General features: G+C 38.2%; 1 pseudogene; it reads left to right on the top strand.

The window, feature by feature from the left end:
- The first annotated feature begins 2,578 nt into the window (after window positions 1-2,578).
- LOC132650886 (large ribosomal subunit protein eL37-like) lies at window positions 2,579-2,878 on the top strand (annotated as a pseudogene).
- The last annotated feature ends 4,153 nt before the right edge of the window (window positions 2,879-7,031 follow it).

Genomic DNA, 7,031 nt, shown 5'->3' with positions numbered 1-7,031 from the left:
CCACTCAAGGCATGTGTGAAAAATCCTTAAGGGAAAGGCAACATTATAGGCTGTCCTTGATAGACTTTACCCCAAACCTCAACAATGAAGCAGTAGGAATATAGGTTTTATTTTTAATAATGTTTGTTGACAAGGAATATTTATTTTACTAATGTATTAAGGAAAAGACTGGTTGGGCAGCAGCCACTTTTTGTTGAATCTAAGCTCAGTAGAAAGATTGCCAGTCCCATTTATGGAGAGCACTTGATATTTAGGTGCAAGTTTTCATATTCACCTTCATTTTCCATTTACTGTTTTGTGTTTCTCATTTACCTTCTCTTGTGTCTTAGTTGGGCAAAACTAGTATCACTGAGCTGTAAACTTTCCTATTATGAAATTACTTGTTTACATCTTCACATTGAAGTTTCCACTTTCTTTCCCTTTCAATTTGATTGCCAGATTTTGTGGAATTTGGGCCAGATTAAAGTGGACCTGTAACAAAGGAAGAACCTGTGTCCATCACATGAAGAATCAACCGACAAAGTCAGTGGTTTCTCTTTGTCTGTTTTCAGAGAAGCCATTAGAGCTCTAACAGGAAATGACTAGCACAGATGACAAGAATATTCTCATTGAGGTGTAACCATTTTTTTTCTTCTTTTTTGAGAAAAGCACATTACATTGCTCTTGTGCCTGGGTCATGTCAAAAATTATATCTCTGTTCTTTGTGCTCATATGTCAATATCATTCTCATGGTTACAATGAGGAAATGTTGTCAGAACACCAACCATGAGGATGGCATTGCACTTGAGCTTGACAGGATATAAAGAAGTCAAAGAACTCCACACATAAAGTACCTTTGTATAAGACTGTTCAAATCACATTACTGGAATAAGTTTATCAGTACTCCAGGGAATGGATGAAGTCCTGGCTGAATGTGTGCTATTGACATGGGGATGGACATTTCAATAAACCAAATGCCTCAGACCAAGGAAAGAGCAAACCCTTCCCCATGTGTAGAAAAGGATGGCAAAGCCTTCCTCTGTTGAAAGTGGGAAAGCTGATGAACAATTTACATTTACCTAAAACTCATATATGCAGAAACCCTAAACCACAGTTCCTGCCTCCATGGTGTTTACAATGAAATTTCTACAGTGAAGAGACCTACCTCAGAAGTTATCTAACACCTCTGTTTTATGCTGTATATTAAAAAATATATATACTGGGTTTCTGGGTTGAATAGTGTGTGCCCTCCATTAGAGTAAGCACAGGCTACCCTATTACAGATGTTTTGTGTGTCTGTCTTTTCTTTCTGTCATTCTTTTTATTCCAGAGCCAACCCAGTGTGTTCTCCAGAAATCTGCTGTATTGGATTTGACAATAATCATCATTAGATTTATAGTAGTTACTTGTAATGAAACAGAAGTAAAAAATCATGACTTCCCTGTAAAAATGAACAGAAAGACTTGCTGCCTCTTTGGAACATGCCAATAAAGATATGGAAAGCCTTTGGCGATCAAAATACTAAACTTCTCAGAGTCATTTAATCTTATTCTTGTCATGTGAGTGAACACCAGGGCCTTAAAATCTGTGTGATTGATATGATAGTATACATGAGTGACCCCAAAAATTCTACCAGAGAACTCCTACAGCTGATAAACACCTTCAGCCAAGTGACTGGATACAAAATCAACTCAAAAAAAAAATCAGTAGCCCTCCTGTATGCAAAAGACAAAAGGGCTGAGAAAGAAATGAGGAAAACAATACCCTTCACAATAGCCACAAAGAACATAAAGAACATTGGTATAACACTAACCAAGGAAGTCAGATTGTATGAAAAAAAAACCTTTCAGTCTCTGAAGAAAGAAATAGAGACCTTGAAAGAAAAATTCTTAACTTCATATGGAATAACAAGAAACCCAGCTAAAACAATCCTCTATAATTGAAGATCTTCTGGAGCTATCTCTATCCCTCATCTCAAGCTATACTATAGAGCAACAGTAATAAAACTACATGGTACTGGCTTAGAAACAGAATGGTAGGTCAATGGAATCAAATAGAAGACCCAGATATAAACTCACACACCTGTCATTTGACAAAGATGCCAAAACTGTACAATGGAAAAAAAAACAGCATTTTCAACAAATGGTGCTGGTCTAACTGGATGTCCACATGTACAAAAATGCAAATAGATCCATACTGATTACCCTGCACAAAACTAAAATCTAAGAGGATCAAAGACCTCAATATAAAACCAGACACACTAAACCTGTTAGGAGAAAAAGTAAGGAAGAACCTTGAACTCATCAGCACAGGAGACAACTTTCTGAACAGAACGCCAACCAGCACAGGCTTTAAGATCAACAATCAACAATAAATGGAACCTCATGAAACTGAAAAGCTTCTGTAAGGCAAAGGACACTGTCATCAGAACAAAATGACAGCCTACAGATTGGGAAAGGATCTTTATCAACCCTCTATCTGACAGAGGGCTAATATCCAGTATATATAAAGAAATTAAGAAGTTAAACAGCAACAAATCAAGTAACCCAATTAAAAAATGGGGTACAGCTCTTCTGGTCTCTTTGGCCTCAGCGGCAGAAGCAAGATGACGAAGGGAACGTCATCCTTTAGAAAGTGTTGCAATAAGACACACACATTGTGCCGCCGCTGTGGCTCTAAGGCTTACCACCTTCAGAAGTCGACTTGTGGCAAATGTGGCTACCCTGCCAAGTACAAGAAGAAGTATAACTGGAGTGCCACAGCTAAGAGGTGAAATACTGCCGGGACTGGTCTAATAAGGCACCTAAAAATTGTCTATTGCAGATTCAGGTGTGAATTCTGTGAAGGAATGACACCTAAACCCAAGAGGGCAGCTGTTGCAGCATCCGGTTCATCTTGAGAATTTCAATCAGTCATAAAATAAATGCTCTGGTTTAAAGACAAAAAAAATGGTGTACAGAGCTAAACAGAGAATTCTCAATAGAGGAATATCAAATGACAGAGAAACACGTAAAGAAATAATCAACATCCTTAGTCATCAGGAAAATGTAAATCCAAACGACCCTGAGATTTCAACTTACTCCCATCAGAAACTCAAGAGACAAACTTACTCCCATCAAAAACTCAAGAGACAACACATGCTGGAGAGGATGTGGAAAAAGAGGAACACTATGTCATTGCTGGTGGGAATGTAAACTTGTACAACCACTTTGGAAATCTGGTGCTTTCTCAGACAATTAAAAATAGTGCTACCTCAAGATCCAGCTATATCACTCCTAGGCATATATCCAAAAGATGCTCAAGTATACAACAAGGACATTTGCTCAACCATGTTAATAGCAGCTTTATTTGTAATAGCCAGAACCTGGAAACAATCCAGATGTCCCTCAGTTGAGGAATGGATACATAAATTGTGGTACATTTACACAATGGAATACTACTCAGCAATTAAAAACAAGGAAATCATGAAATTTGCAGGCAAATGGTGGGATCTAGAAAAGATCATCCTGAGTGAGGTATCCCAGAAGCAGAAAGACACACATGGTATATACTCACTTATAAGTGGATACTAGACCTATAAGACAGGATAAACATAAAATCTGCACACCCAAAGAAGCTGAACAAGAAGGAGGACCTGGGGTAATATGTTCAATTCTCATTTAGAAAGACAAATGGGATGGACTTTGGAAGTAGGAGAAAACAACTCCTACCAAAGAGACTACCATAGAGGGCCTCTGAAAGACTCTACCTAGCAGTGTATCAAAGCAGATGTTGAGACTCATAACCAAACTTTGCACAGAGTGCAGGGAATCATATCCAGGAAGGGGGAGTTAGTAAGACCTAAAGAGAACAGAAGCTCCAACAAGGACCAAATATATCTGGGCACAGGGGTCTTTTCTGAGACTGATACTCCAACCAAGGACCATTCATGGATATAGCCTATAATCCCTGCTTGGGCATAGCCCATGGCAGCTCTGTATCCAAGTGGGTTCCCTAGTTAAAGGAACAGGGACTGTCTCTGACATGAACTCAGTGGCTGGCTCTTTGACCCCTCCCCACCACCGAGAGAGGAGCAGCCTTGCCAGGACACAGAAGAGGACATTGCATCCAGTCCTGATGAGACCTGATAAGCTATGGTCAGATGGAAGGGGAGGAGGAACTCCCCTATCAGTGGCATGGAAGGAGATAAGGGAGGTAGAGTGGGATTGGGAGGGAATGAGGGAGAGAGCTACAGCTGGGATACAAATTGAATAAAATATAATTAATGTAAAAAACTAAAAGTTAATTAAAACAAAACAAAACAAAGTAGCTACTAATAACATAAAGTACTTTAGTGTGACTCTAACCAAGCAAGTGAAAGACCTGTTGGATTTCATCAAATGCTTTTTCAGTATATAAGGAGATGATCATTTGTTTAATTTTTTTAATTTTGTTTATATGGTGGATTACATTGATGGATTTCCGTATATTGAACCACCTGGCATACCTGGGATGAAAGCCTCTTGGTCATTGTGGATGATATCTTTGATGTGTTCTTAGATTTGGTTTATGAATATTTTATTGAGTATTTTTGTGTCAATGTTCATAAGGGATATTGGTCTCAAATTCTCTCTTTTTGTTGTGTCTTTTTAGGTTTAGGTATTTAGGTGACTGTGGCTTCATATACTGAGTTTGGTAATGTTACTTCTGTTTCTATTTTGTGGAATAATTTGAAGAGTATTGATGTTAGCTCTTCTTTGAAGGTCTGGTAGAATTCTGCACTGAAACCATGTGGTCCTGAGCTTTTTTTTTTTTTTTTATGGGACACTTTTGATGATGGCTTCTACTTTGTTAGGAAATATAGCACTATTTAATTTATTTACTTGATCTTGGTTCAGCTTTTATAAATGGAATCGATCAAGAAATTTGTCCCATTTCATTTAGGTTTTCAAATTTTGTGGTGACTTAATGATTGTTTGGATTTTCTCAGTGTCTATCATTATATCCCCCTTTTCATTTCTGATTTTGTTAGTTTGGATGCCTTTTAGTTAGTTTGGCTAAGGGTTTGTCTATCTTGTTGCTTTTCTCAAAGAAAAAGCTCTTGGTTTCTTTGATTCTTTGAATTGTTCTCTTTGTTTCTTCCAGCCCTTTACTCTCAGGTAAGGTCTATCTATGTGACTGAGGTGTGTTCCTTGTATGGAGCAGATTGTTGGGTCTTGTTTACACATACATTCTGTTAGTCTGTGTCTTTTAATTGGAGAGTTGAGTCCGTTGATGTTCAGAGAGATTAATGACCAGTGGCTATTAGAACCTTTAATTTTGCTGTTGGTTGTTTGTTTGGTTGGCTACTTTTAGTTTTGCTGTAGTGAGATTATTTATTTCCTGTGTTTTACTAGGTGAAGTTAGCCTTCTTGAGTTGTATTTTTCCTTTTAGTATCTACTGTAAGGCTGGATTTGTGGGTGCTTACTGTTTAAATTTTTTGTCTTTGAATATCTTGTTTTCTTCATCTATGATAATTGGGAGTTTTGCTGGGTATAGTAGCCTGGGCTGACATCTGTGTCCTTTTAGAGTCTGTGTGATATCTGTCTAAGCCCTTCTGTCTTCCATAGTCTCTGTTGAGAAGTCAGGTGTGATTCTGATGTGTTTGCCATTTTATGTTATTTGGCAGCTTTTTCCCTTGCAGCTTTTAGTATTTTTTCTTTGTTTTATATATTTACTGTCTTGATGAGTATGTGGCTGGGAGATTTTTTTTAGGTGTTTTGTAGGCCTCTTGTATGCTTTTAGCCCTCTCCTTTAAATTAGGGAAATTTTCTTCTATGATTTTGTTGAAAATATTTTCTGGGCCTTGGAGAAGGGAATCTTTTTTCTCTATATCTATTATTCCTTTTTTTTTTTTCCTGAGAGGCTATACTTTCTATTTTTTCTTTTTTTTATTTGATTTTTATTAATTACAGTTTATTTGCTTTGTATCCCAGCTGTAGTCCCCTCTCCCACCCCCTCCCAATCCCATCCTTCCTCCCTCTTCTTCTCCTATGCCCCTCCCACAGTCCAATGATAGGATAAGTTTCACCTTTTCATGTTGTCCTTGATTTCTTGGATGGTTTGTGTCAGGAATTTTTTAGATTTAACATTTTCTTTGACAAATTCATCAATTTCTTCCATTGTATCTTCAACACCTGAGATTCTTTTTTCCATTTCTTATGGGCTCTTGGATATGCTTACCTCTGTAGTTCCTGTTTTCTTCCCTAAGTTCTCCCTCTCCATGATTTCCTCAGTTTGTGTTTTGCTTAATTTTTCCATTTCCATCTTCAGATCTTGAACCATTTTGTTGATCTCCTTCACCTGCTTGTTTGTATTTGCTTCTTTTCCTTCCATTCCTTCATCTGTTTATTTGAACTTTCCTCTGTATCTTACATTTCTTTCAGTGATTTAGTCATTTCCTCTCTAAAGGTCACAAACTGTTTGGCTGTAACTTCCTGTATTTCTTTACAGATGGCCATGATCTGTTTGACTTTGTCTTCCTGTATTTTCTTAAGTATTTTATTTGTTTCCTCTATTATCATCTTTATAAACATAGTTTTAATGTCATTTTCTTGAATTTCACTTATGTATGGGTATCCAGAGCTGCTTGCCTTTAGATAACTGGGTTCTGGAGATGCCATATAGCTTTGGCATTCTTGATTGTTCTTTTACGCTGATTGTGCTTTTACGGCTGTCTCAGGTATTGGCTGATAGTTTCTGGTGCCTGCTGGAGTACTGGGGGTGGGGGTGAAGTGGTGGAGGAAATCCCCATGGCAGAAAAAATGGTTGTTGCTCAGCTTTTTAGGAATGGTCACTGAATTACCAGTGCTTCTCAGGAAATTGCCACAGCTCTTCTCAGGTGTATGTTCCTGTGGGCTAACTGGGCTCTTTGGGAGGTCCAGGGGCTCTCCTCTCACTGGAACAAGTCCTGTAGACAGCTGCCCTGTTCTTGGCTTTCTTGCTCTGAATTTAGTGAGCTGCTGCTGCTCATACACTGTTTCTGCTGGGTACAGCCCTCTTGAAGAACCAAGGAGCCCTGAGGTTTGGTCAG

Source organism: Meriones unguiculatus, assembly GCF_030254825.1.
Source record: "Meriones unguiculatus strain TT.TT164.6M chromosome 13 unlocalized genomic scaffold, Bangor_MerUng_6.1 Chr13_unordered_Scaffold_34, whole genome shotgun sequence".
NCBI lineage: Eukaryota > Metazoa > Chordata > Mammalia > Rodentia > Muridae > Meriones > Meriones unguiculatus.
The sequence above is the reverse complement of the archived record's forward strand: the minus strand, read 5'-3'. Positions and strand labels throughout refer to the sequence as shown.